This window comes from Pteropus vampyrus, unplaced genomic scaffold, assembly GCF_000151845.1.
Source record: "Pteropus vampyrus isolate Shadow unplaced genomic scaffold, Pvam_2.0 Scaffold316, whole genome shotgun sequence".
Lineage (NCBI taxonomy): Eukaryota > Metazoa > Chordata > Mammalia > Chiroptera > Pteropodidae > Pteropus > Pteropus vampyrus.
In genome coordinates, this window is record NW_011889097.1 from 502585 (window position 1) to 515152 (window position 12568).

Here is a 12568-nt window from a genome sequence, read left to right on the forward strand (position 1 = left end):
TTTTTTTTTTTTTTAAATTTCAGATTAAACTGACCATTCCCTCCCCCTATTAAAAAAGCTCGTTCCGTGGGTTACACGCATCGGACGTGCACCGTGTGGCCGTCGGTTTCACCCAGCCACGCAACTCGCTTCCTCTCTTCACAGCCGATTCCCTTCTTTGGGTGAGCCGCTGCCAAAAGCTCACACACATCTAAATCTGGCTCTGGCCACTCTGTCGCCCTGGATCTGGGTATCTGAGACTCTCCTAGCGCCAACTCAGGTTGGCAGGCAGCGGGTCTGGCAGCCGAGAGCGGCCTGAAAGAGCTGCGCAGTCTGCGGAGGGACAGGCGCCCCGCTCCGCGGGGCTCTGCTCTGTGTCAGCCAATTTCTGCCCCACGGACAGGGGCCCCTCGGCTCACCGCGAATGCTGGGGCCCTGATAATGAGATTCGTTCTCTAGCCGCTGACTGGGGCTGTAAAGGGGCCCCAACCTCTCGAAAGGAACTTGGTTTTGTCAGCCTTAAAACCCTCGCCGGGAGGAGGAAGTACTCAAGTCTCCTTTGCACTTTATTTTTGCTCTGTCATCGCCGTTGGGCCGATCCCTGACTCTTAAGCTTCTCCTTAAAACTGGCGCACGCGTGGGAGGATAGGTGGAGGAAAAGAAGCCGAAACTAATTTTGTAATAGGATTGGTGATAAAACCTACAGCTCTGTCATGCTTAACAGCAGAAAGCTGAATGCACTCCAAGTTCAAGAACGAGGCAAAGATGCCTGCTTTCACACTAATTCAATATAGTACCAGAAGTTCCAACTACTGCAATAAGGCAAGAAAAACAAAAGGCATACAAATCGCAAAGCAACAAAACCATCCCTATGTGCATAAGACATGGTTGTCCGCATAGACAATCCCAAGGAATCTAAAAACAAACTAACAAAAAACTCAAGACTGGAACTAGTGATTTCAACAAGGTCACAGGATGCAAGATCGAAACAAAAATCAATCGCATTTCTATACTAACAACAAACGTGAAAACCGATATTAAAAACAATACTAGTTATAACCATTGCAAAGAAAATACTTAGGCATACACTTAAGGAAACACGTATAAGATCTGTATGCTGAAAACTACAAAACGTGGATGACGTGAAAGAAGACTCGAATAAACGGAGAGCCCATGTTCGCGGGTTGGAAGATTCGACATAGTAAAGATGTCAGTTCACCGCCATATTGATCTCAAGGTTCAATGCAATTCCTTTCAAAATCTCGACAAGGTTTTTTGTAGCTGAGACGAGCTTATTCTAAAATTGATATGGAAAGGCACAGGCTCTACAATAGCTGAGACAACCCTGAAAAAGAAGAATGAAGTGGGAGGAATCACTCGTTACTGAGGCTTATTCTAGAGCTATGAGTAATCAAGACTGGTATCCGCAGAGGGATAGACACACTGATCAACAGAAACAGAGAATCTAGAAGTAGACCCACGTGAAAGTGTCAGACCGATGTTTGATACTGTTGCAAAAGCAACATTAGGGGAGGATCGGACATCAGCAGGCAAAACAGAAACCTCGCCGTCAGCCTCGCACCTGCTACAAAAATGAGTTCGAGTTGGACCATGGACTTAAAATGTAAAACACAAAACCTTTAGAAAAAAAAAAATAATACAAAATCCTCAGGACCTAATTGCTAGGCAAAGAATTAGACGACATCAAAAGCATGATCCATAAAAGGAAAAACGAATAAGTCGGACCTCATCAAAATTAAAATGTGGCTCTGTGACCGACTCTGTTAAGAGGATAAAAAGACAAGCTACAGAGTGTGAGAAAATACTTGCAAACCACAGAGTCAGCAAATGACTAGTATCTGGAATATGTAAGGAATTCTCAAAAATCAGCAGTAGAAAGAGAAAATCCAGTTAGATCACGGGCAAAAGATACGAAGAGACATTTCACTGAAAAAGACATACAGACGGCCAATAAGCACATGTTAAGATTTTCAACATCATTAGCCATTAGAGAAATGCAAATTAAAACCACAATAAGTGATCGCTACACACCTATTAGAATGGCCAAAATAAAAATAGTGACACCACCAAATGCTGGTGAGGATGCAGAAAAACAATCACTTTTGCGTTGCTGTAGGGACGCAAAATCGTACCGCTAAATGTGCAACGGCCATATGGCATGTCAACTGCACTCTGAACATTTACCCCAAGGAAATGAACATTATGTGTTTATACGAAAACTTGTATACGCATGTTCACGGGCAATTTCCTTTGTCATAGTCCAAACTGGAAATGACAAACATCGTTCAACGGGTGACATAAGCAAACGACAGTCACCCACTGCTTAACAATGGGAAATGTTCTGAGAAATGTGTCCTTGGGCGATTTCATCGTTCTGCAGACACCAGGGTGCCCTTACACAAACCTGGATGGTCTAGCCTGCTACATGCCCAGGCGCCCTGGGATAGCCTTTCACTCCTAGGTGACAAGCCTGGACGGCCCGTTACTGTATTGAAAACTGGAGGCAGCTGCAACACAATGGTGAGTACTTGGGCATCTAAACGTCTCCGCACAGAAAAGGTCCAGTTAAAATAAGTATAAAAGATGAAAGTGGCCCACCCTTACAGGGCACTCACCGCGAATGGGGCATGAGGGACCGGAAGTTGCTCTGAGCGAGTCAGTGAGTGAGCGGCGAGTGAACGTCAAGGCCTAGGACATGACCGTCACTACTGTAGGCTCTAGACAGACACACTGGATGCTTAGGCTACACTCAAGTTATACAATAATATTTTTTCTTTCTTCGATAATAAAGTAAGCTTAGTTTACTGTAACTTTTTTACTTAATAAAAATTTAAAACTTTTTTACTTAATAAAAATTTAAAACTTTTTTGACTTTCGTAGTAATACTTAGCTGAAAACACAAACGCATTGTACAGCTGTACAAAAAATATTTTCTTTCCTTAAACATATGTCCTTATCCTATAACTTTTCTCTATTTTTAAAATTAACTTTTTTTTACTTTTTAAACATTTTGTTGTTCAATTTTTTAAAAGTATGGTGGCACATAGTAGAAGCATCAATCATCTAAATTTTTGAAAAGTCTACATTTTAATTTTTTGCAGTAATTTTTGTATAATTTCGAAACAATCCCTAATTGCCATCGATTTCACCTGTAATCCTGTGAATTGATTTTTGGAAGGCAGAAACGGGTAGCAAGTGGGTGTATGCATTTTTAGAGGTTGTCAACTCTGCAAATGTGACCTTCAGACTAAAAAGTCCTGTACCCATTACCGTAAAAGTTGGTAGAGACAGAAATGGAAGCGAATTAACATGAGACTCTTAGGTTTTCACTTGATAATGGGTGTACAGGAGTTGACTGAAATAAAAACGTTTCTGTATAATATGCTAATGGGGCCGAATTTATTTCCACAGGTCGTTTTCACTTAGACATCCCACGTTTTCCTTAGAAAGAGGACACTAGGGAGGGGTGGATGCAACTCTGTGACGTGCGAGGTCCATTTCAGGAATCCGAGGGCCTGCAAAGCCTTGTAGGTGCGTACGTAATGCTGATGCAGGTCAAAGGAGTGATAGATTAGTCGGCGCCAATAACTTAAAGTTGGTGGTCATCAGTTGCCCCCTCACGGTGACGTTTTCTTAAAGTCTCACGACTTAATTTTAGCTATTTCAGCCAGGCAGGGACGCCAGGAGAGAGGCGAGGTGAGGGGAAGGGCTCTGGCGATGTCTGTGGGAGGAGGAGGGGCCTGCATTTCTGATCCTCCCTCCCTCCCTCGGGATTCGGGGCAGAGAGGGGCCGGGTTTTCCTAGCCTGGCCTCGAGCAGGGTCACCGTATTTCTACCTGCGCACCATGGGCTCCTGTGGCCAGTCTGGGCTCCACGGTGGTCGGCGGGGAGCAGGAGGCTCCAAGTGGAACTTGAGTGAGGGAATGCCTGAAGAACACAGAGCCGCTGTGAGTGTGACTTTTTGGCTGGTGAAAAATGCTAAATGATTGAGGTCTGTCTGACACAGTTGTGCCCTGGTGCAGCAAAATACAGCATTTGGAATGACTATCAGAAGGAAAAACTTCGGCCTAAAACTCACTCACAAAACAGTTGCCAAAAAAGCTTGTCTTTATGCACCGAGGTCGGATATGAGTCTGCTTTGCCTTTTTTTTTTTTTTTCCATAATCTTAAATGGCTACTGTGAGAAATAAATCAGCCTTAGATATTGGATAAGTAGCTCCTACATAGCTTAGTGCATCGAAACCCGCAGCTTCAATGTTCCCTCTGCTGCCTTCTTTGAGCTCTGGCTCTGCTCTGCAAAGCCTGGTGGAAAAGGAAGGCTGGGGACCTGCCACCAGTGCCCGGCCAGAAGCCGAGTGTGCTCGGCCACCAGCTTACACCCCCACCTCTGTGCCGGCCACTCCCCAGCCTCCATCTCAGGCCGACCGCTCTCCTGAGCTCAGACTGTCTACTGGTCATCTCCACTTGACCTTCCTACAGACAGTTCAAACTCACCCCCGTAAAACGGCCCCCGAGTCCACCTTGTCACCCTCCTGTCCCTCGGGGATGCCCAACTTGTCTCTGTCTCCACCGCAGCTCCTGAGGTCGGCACCCACCGTCTCATACTCGGTTGTCGAATCAGCTCCGATTCCTCCCTCCCGCCTCGCCCTTTCCTACCCTGGAGCCAGACTGACCTTTTAAAAACACAGACTTGTTCTTGTTACTCCCTGTGTAGAACCGGTCGATGACTCCGGGACCCTCCGGGAATGTCAGGCTAACTCCTCCGCGCAGGGCGGGGCCTGGTCCGTTCATTTCTTCCCGTTCTGCTGCCAGAACCCCTGCCTCCCCGGAGCTGAGCCGCATTGTCTGGCTCGCTGCGCTAAGGGTTTCGATCATTCTGGCCTCCCTCCCTATTCCCCTGCCACTTGGCTGGTTCCTGCTCATTCCTCTAAGAATGAGTCTTACAAAGAAGGCTCAGTCTTCACCGGGAAGCCTTCTTACAACTTACCTGGTTAACTGCTTCTCTTACTCACACACCTCCATAAGGCACTGAACACAGGGTCAGAGTTTACATTCCTGTCTCTCCCGAACCCCACAAACTCTCCGAAGGGGAACGATGGCTCTGTTTGGTTGTCTTGGTGTTGTTGCCCATGCCTGACACATGGTAGACCTTCCAAAAATATTGGACTGAAATAAACTGTTCGTTATTAGCAAAATCAATGAAAAAACGTGGTGGGTAAACAGTTGATTTAATAGCATAACTGGGTTCAGAGATGATTTTCGTCCCAATTCATGCGTGCCTCATTCCTATTTAGAAATGATTATACCCACTTCCCCGTGAGTGTTGGACCTGACATTTTAAAGAAAAGAGAGAGTCACTGTGCTAAGAAGTAACGACAGCAAACATTTTTGCTGTAACAGACTCTCTCCGAGGCCCGGAGGTCGTGGAAGCTGATTTGGAGATTAGAGGGAAGCTTTACCAGCTCTGGCTGCCACCCTACAATTTTAGTTTCTGTGAAGTGCCAACAGCTAATAGTTTAAAGAAATTCAATAAAAACTCAAAGATAGGAGCTATCTAAAACCGTAACTATTAATTCTTCCGATCAATTTTAACCAGCATGTTTGAGAAAAAGATTTTGTTCATTGTGATACTTTTCCAAATAACAATTTCAGAGGCTTTAAATAAAGTTAGTTCCTTCCTAACCTTTTTTTAAAATGATTTTGTTTCAAGAGCATTTATCCACAGTAGCTTTTCAGAGAGTGTGGCAACCAATTTCTACAGTTCGACGAGTCAGCTGAAAACCTGTTTCGAAGGAAATATTATTCAATAAAAGGTGAAGAAAACAGACTCAACCAAAATAGCCCTTTTTGTCCGGATTCTTCGTTAAATTCTCTTCCAACATCCAAAAAGTAGACAATGTTAAGATTTTTGAAGACAGTCATTCAGCAATTACTTACTATCTGCCTCGTGCCAGGAACCATGGTAGGTGGGTCAATAAACTATCCCGTGTGATTAAAAATTCACATCAAAGGTAGGAAGTCGGAACCCGACATTACCCAGAGTTTGTTACTTTTCAAATTCCGGTTCTTTGGAGGTCATCAGTCAGGGTCAGAAATGGGTATTTCTCCTGCCTTTCTCAAGCAAATCAAAATTAGTTTTCATTTTTTTTTTTTTTGCTAATCGAAATATCTGACTATTAGGTTTGTGTTCAGCATGACTTATTGGGAGCTAAATACATTCTAGTATGTTGACGACCCTTGTTTTTCCATAAGACTTCGCAAATAAAAAAAAAATAAGTATCGTTCAACAAGGTTATTTCCGTTCTTAAAACACCAAGTCACTAACTTCGAAATGTGTTGTATTTCTATGATAAAGCAACACAAAATGTGATACAGAGGCACAAAGAAGTCTGTCTTCACTGGTCTCTACCCACTCCCCTACGGCTGGCCTACTCATTAACCTTTCCCAGAACAGACTACGGTTAATTGTTTTCTCATCTCTTTTTATCCTTTCATTTATGGAAATTCTGGCCAGAAATCGGTGACAAGTTACGGAAATGATTGAGACAGGCTACTTCCACTTTCGTTCTGTTTTGTTCTACATAAAGCGATCCAAAGTCAAGGTGAAATGAAAGGGACCTGCTAATACTTCTGTTCCACCTTCTGCACTTGACTCTGGGAAATTCCATGAACTTTATCCACTGTCTGCGGCGTTCGGCAGCTACTCGGGATGGATGTGGGTGAACACAGAGCCAACTACAGGCAGGGGGAGGACCTGTGTACCTCAGAATGTAAATCTTCTGAGAGGTTTTGGTGTCTCTTTTCTATTGCGATATCATTTACCTATTATAAACTTTCAAGTGCACAATCTGATGAGTTGACACGAAACCACTGCTACAACAATCAAGACACGAAAACATTTTTGTCGCCCCACAGTTTTCTCGTGCGCTTTGTGGTTCGTCCCTCCTTCTCCTCGTGGTCTTGGGCAACCCGTGATCCCCCTTTTGTTACTCTAGGTATTCAGACTCAGCTCACCCCGCTTACTGGCGGTGTGGACCCTTGGTGCGTGGCGCACGGTCCTAAGCTGCAGTGGGTGTTGTCGGCTGCCTATCTGCCACCCCCTCCTCTTGTCTCACCCATTCTCCTAGAATGAGCCCTTAATTTTGTTGCAGGATACACCTTTCTTGACGTACATCGTGATGGTGACAGCCTTTCTCAAGCTACCCAGGGTTAAAGAGAAGGACGTATGGCTGGAGAGAGCCAGCACCCACATGCACGTGTGCGCATCCCTGCCCCGCCCCCTACGTTGGCCCCACCCACTAGCCCCGCTCATCCCCTGTCCCTGCCCTGTCCCCTGTCCTAGCCATAGACAGCATGTAGCCCTGATTGCTATTTAGGACCAGCTTACAGATGAAGCCAGTGCTGAGAGAGAGAGAAAGAATTTGGGTCCTCGGTGACATCGCTGAGCAGGTCTGTATCTCACCCGGCCTGGGTAAGATGTCTTTATCCTTTGAGAGCCAGGGTGAGTTGGAGTCTTGTGTTACTTTGCAGCCAAAAACAACCTAAGCGCTCTCTGGATATTGTATCGGATCCAGGCCCCTAAGGGTTTCGATCATTCTGGCCTCCCTCCCTATTCCCCTGCCACTTGGCTGGTTCCTGCTCATTCCTCTAAGAATGAGTCTTACAAAGAAGGCTCAGTCTTCACCGGGAAGCCTTCTTACAACTTACCTGGTTAACTGCTTCTCTTACTCACACACCTCCATAAGGCACTGAACACAGGGTCAGAGTTTACATTCCTGTCTCTCCCGAACCCCACAAACTCTCCGAAGGGGAACGATGGCTCTGTTTGGTTGTCTTGGTGTTGTTGCCCATGCCTGACACATGGTAGACCTTCCAAAAATATTGGACTGAAATAAACTGTTCGTTATTAGCAAAATCAGTGAAAAAACGTGGTGGGTAAACAGTTGATTTAATAGCATAACTGGGTTCAGAGATGATTTCGTCCCAATTCATGCATGCCTCATTCCTATTTAGAAATGATTATGCCTACTTCCCCATGAGTGTTGGACCTGACATTTTAAAGAAACGAGAGAGTGACTGTGCTAAGAAGTAACGACAGCAAACATTTTTGCTGTAACAGACTCTCTCCGAGGCCCGGAGGTCGTGGAAGCTGATTTGGAGATTAGAGGGAAGCTTTACCAGCTCTGGCTGCCACCCTACAATTTTAGTTTCTGTGAAGTGCCAACAGCTAATAGTTTAAAGAAATTCAATAAAAACTCAAAGATAGGAGCTATCTAGAACCGTAACTATTAATTCTTCCGATCAATTTTAACCAGCATGTTTGAGAAAAAGATTTTGTTCATTGTGTTACTTTTCCAAATAACAATTTCAGAGGCTTTAAATAAAGTTAGTTCCTTCCTAACCTTTTTTTAAAATGATTTTGTTTCAAGAGCATTTATCCACAGTAGCTTTTCAGAGAGTGTGGCAACCAATTTCTACAGTTCGACGAGTCAGCTGAAAACCCGTTTCGAAGGAAATATTATTCAATAAAAGGTGAAGAAAACAGACTCAACCAAAATAGCCCTTTTTGTCCGGATTCTTCGTTAAATTCTCTTCCAACATCCAAAAAGTAGACAATGTTAAGATTTTTGAAGACAGTCATTCAGCAATTACTTACTATCTGCCTCGTGCCAGGAACCATGGTAGGTGGGTCAATAAACTATCCCGTGTGATTAAAAATTCACATCAAAGGTAGGAAGTCGGAACCCGACATTACCCAGAGTTTGTTACTTTTCAAATTCCGGTTCTTTGGAGGTCATCAGTCAGGGTCAGAAATGGGTATTTCTCCTGCCTTTCTCAAGCAAATCAAAATTAGTTTTCATTTTTTTTTTTTTTGCTAATCGAAATATCTGACTATTAGGTTTGTGTTCAGCATGACTTATTGGGAGCTAAATACATTCTAGTATGTTGACGACCCTTGTTTTTCCATAAGACTTCGCAAATAAAAAAAAAATAAGTATCGTTCAACAAGGTTATTTCCGTTCTTAAAACACCAAGTCACTAACTTCGAAATGTGTTGTATTTCTATGATAAAGCAACACAAAATGTGATACAGAGGCACAAAGAAGTCTGTCTTCACTGGTCTCTACCCACTCCCCTACGGCTGGCCTACTCATTAACCTTTCCCAGAACAGACTACGGTTAATTGTTTTCTCATCTCTTTTTATCCTTTCATTTATGGAAATTCTGGCCAGAAATCGGTGACAAGTTACGGAAATGATTGAGACAGGCTACTTCCACTTTCGTTCTGTTTTGTTCTACATAAAGCGATCCAAAGTCAAGGTGAAATGAAAGGGACCTGCTAATACTTCTGTTCCACCTTCTGCACTTGACTCTGGGAAATTCCATGAACTTTATCCACTGTCTGCGGCGTTCGGCAGCTACTCGGGATGGATGTGGGTGAACACAGAGCCAACTACAGGCAGGGGGAGGACCTGTGTACCTCAGAATGTAAATCTTCTGAGAGGTTTTGGTGTCTCTTTTCTATTGCGATATCATTTACCTATTATAAACTTTCAAGTGCACAATCTGATGAGTTGACACGAAACCACTGCTACCACAATCAAGACACGAAAACATTTTTGTCGCCCCACAGTTTTCTCGTGCGCTTTGTGGTTCGTCCCTCCTTCTCCTCGTGGTCTTGGGCAACCCGTGATCCCCCTTTTGTTACTCTAGGTATTCAGACTCAGCTCACCCCGCTTACTGGCGGGGTGGACCCTTGGTGCGTGGTGCACGGTCCTAAGCTGCAGTGGGTGTTGTCGGCTGCCTATCTGCCACCCCCTCCTCTTGTCTCACCCATTCTCCTAGAATGAGCCCTTAATTTTGTTGCAGGATACACCTTTCTTGACGTACATCGTGATGGTGACAGCCTTTCTCAAGCTACCCAGGGTTAGAGAGAAGGACGTATGGCTGGAGAGAGCCAGCACCCACATGCACGTGTGCGCATCCCTGCCCCGCCCCCTACGTTGGCCCCACCCACTAGCCCCGCTCATCCCCTGTCCCTGCCCTGTCCCCTGTCCTAGCCATAGACAGCATGTAGCCCTGATTGCTATTTAGGACCAGCTTACAGATGAAGCCAGTGCTGAGAGAGAGAGAAAGAATTTGGGTCCTCGGTGACATCGCTGAGCAGGTCTGTATCTCACCCGGCCTGGGTAAGATGTCTTTATCCTTTGAGAGCCAGGCTGAGTTGGAGTCTTGTGTTACTTTGCAGCCAAAAACAACCTAAGCGCTCTCTGGATATTGTATCAGATCCAGGCCCCGCCCTCAGTAGGTCATATTCTAATTAAGTGAAGGTTACATTCTGATTGTGGGAACCACATTGCTGTATATGTAACACAGTAAAACATTACCAAGTAGTTTAAGTAAAACAAATAAAGCGATAGATAGCAGCTGCCCAGCGCCCAGCAAGGCTAAAGAACGCACGAGGGGAAGGTGGGGGTTGGGGGGTGGGGGAGTGTGGGGAGGAGGGACTCTCACGCCAGCCAGGGCAGAGGAGAAGCCTTGCGGGCAAAAGTCTGCAGGACGCAGCAGGCAAGTGGCCTTCACCGAGAGGGGAGCCTTCTTGGGGAGAAGTTAGAAAAAGGTTGGTAGACACCAGTGGGGCTCAAGAAACGCAGAGAGATTTCACGCCCTGAGATAGAGGGAGCGAACGTAGATTTCCTCCCAGTGCGTTTGGCAGTGTCGAAAGATTTTAATATCTGTGACGCGTGGAAAGGGTTGGATACGGGAGAGCCCGGAACCAGCGAGAATATTGAAGACGTCTTTACGACGCGAAAGCCGAGAGAAAAATACGCGGGACCTGGGATTTCAGTGGGTTAGGAAATAAACACTACGGCCACGCCCCCCTGAGCACGCCCGATCCCGGCTGAGCTCGGAAGCTAAGCAGGGTCGGGCCTGGTTAGTGCTTGGATGGGAGACCATTTTTAGGAAGACCCGGTGCTGTAGGAAAAAAAACCCCCCCAAAAACCAAAAAACAAACAAACAAAAAAAAAAAAAAAAAGGAAAAAATAGGAAAAAAACCCCACTCTAATAATTATAAATAGACGCATCAAAAGAAGCCTTTAAATACAGCAATGAAATCTTTATGGAAGCAAAAACAAGCCAATAAAGGAAAGTGACAGGATCACAAAAGCCACCCAGCACGGCTGTGAACACCATTCAAAAGCTTCTTGAAATTACGTGCTTATTTCTCAAAGCCCTTTGCCAACGCCTCTCTGCTGCCTACGTTTCAAAACCCGTGGCTTAGTCTTAGCACGCTATACTGTCTTATTACTGTCTTAAAAAGAATGTAACTTGAAAATCGAATTTAGATTCGTACCGTTTTCCTGTAGTGGCCCTAAATAGGGGTTAAAGTTTTGTTGTTGTTGTTTCTTTTTAAACAATCAGTTATGTGGTTTTTAAAAAAGCTGTATGACCCGCAGCCACTCAGGGCCTTTCCTCTCCCCTACCCGCCTTCCCTAACCCAGCCCAGCTCCTTGTCAAAGGGTTAGGGTACCTGCTTTCAGATTGCCCGGGAAGGCTCTTTACGAATGAGGTGACAGGCTCTGGAGTGGCGAGAACAGGGTGACAACAGACATGACCAAAACCGAGAAGACTCGGGAGGCGTGCAGGATTTTAGGTTTTAGAAGCAGAATTATCTGGAGTTGAGTTGAGTTCACTGCAGGTAGTCACAGCAGCATGAGGCGGGCGGCCCACTGGACACTCTAGTTTTTCTCCTACATTTTTACTGTCCTCCATCCCGTATCTGAGGCAGTGCCAGAGACGGTAAATTGGGACAAATAAGGCAGGAGGAGACGTGTCAGAGACAGTTGGGATATATTATCATTGTTGCTGAATTCACCCCTAAAAAATGAAGAGATTCCCAAATTTAGCCTGAGGAGAGTGGCCCAAAATTCCAGGAATTACTCAGGAAATCTGTGAACAGGTAATTTTATTTTTTTTCTGCTGATGGGTTGTTTCCTTGGGCAATTTTATCCGTGAATAAGCTATGGCAGCTAAAAACTCAGTCTAAACCGGACGCCTTCGCAAGTTTAAGAAGTTACAGGTTTAAGAAGTTACAGGTTTAAGAAGTTGTAAGCTCACTTGTTTATCGTGGGCAGAGAGAAATATAAACGTGGTGTCCGATGAGTCAAGGAAAACTCGAAATAACTAAAAAAGTCTGAGAAGGGTGACAATATGCACCACGCTTCATGACAGTGAGAAAAACCACAGTTGAGTTCACATGCAAGAAGTAGCTTAGCCCAACAATATATTTTGCCCAGCGTAGATCTGGGCAGGACTAGATCCGTTGACGGGGCCCGAGCGTCTTGGAGAAGAGAGTGTGTGAACACAGCCAACGTTCATCTTCCGTTGTCTCCTGACATCATCGTGTTGGATCGGTGCTTCGATTCAAGTAGCATCATCACAGAACTCAGAAGCAGGGTACACATCTCGAAAGGGCGTCATCGGCCATTGCCTCTTTCTGCTGAGATTTCGAAGATGGATCTCAAAGTCAAACATGTGACCAGAGCACAGAGAAAACGGAGGGACC

General features: G+C 45.1%; 1 pseudogene; it reads left to right on the forward strand.

Moving 5' to 3' along the window:
• Positions 1-10865: 10865 nt before the first annotated feature.
• Positions 10866-10986, forward strand: LOC111730482 (annotated as a pseudogene).
• The last annotated feature ends 1582 nt before the right edge of the window (positions 10987-12568 follow it).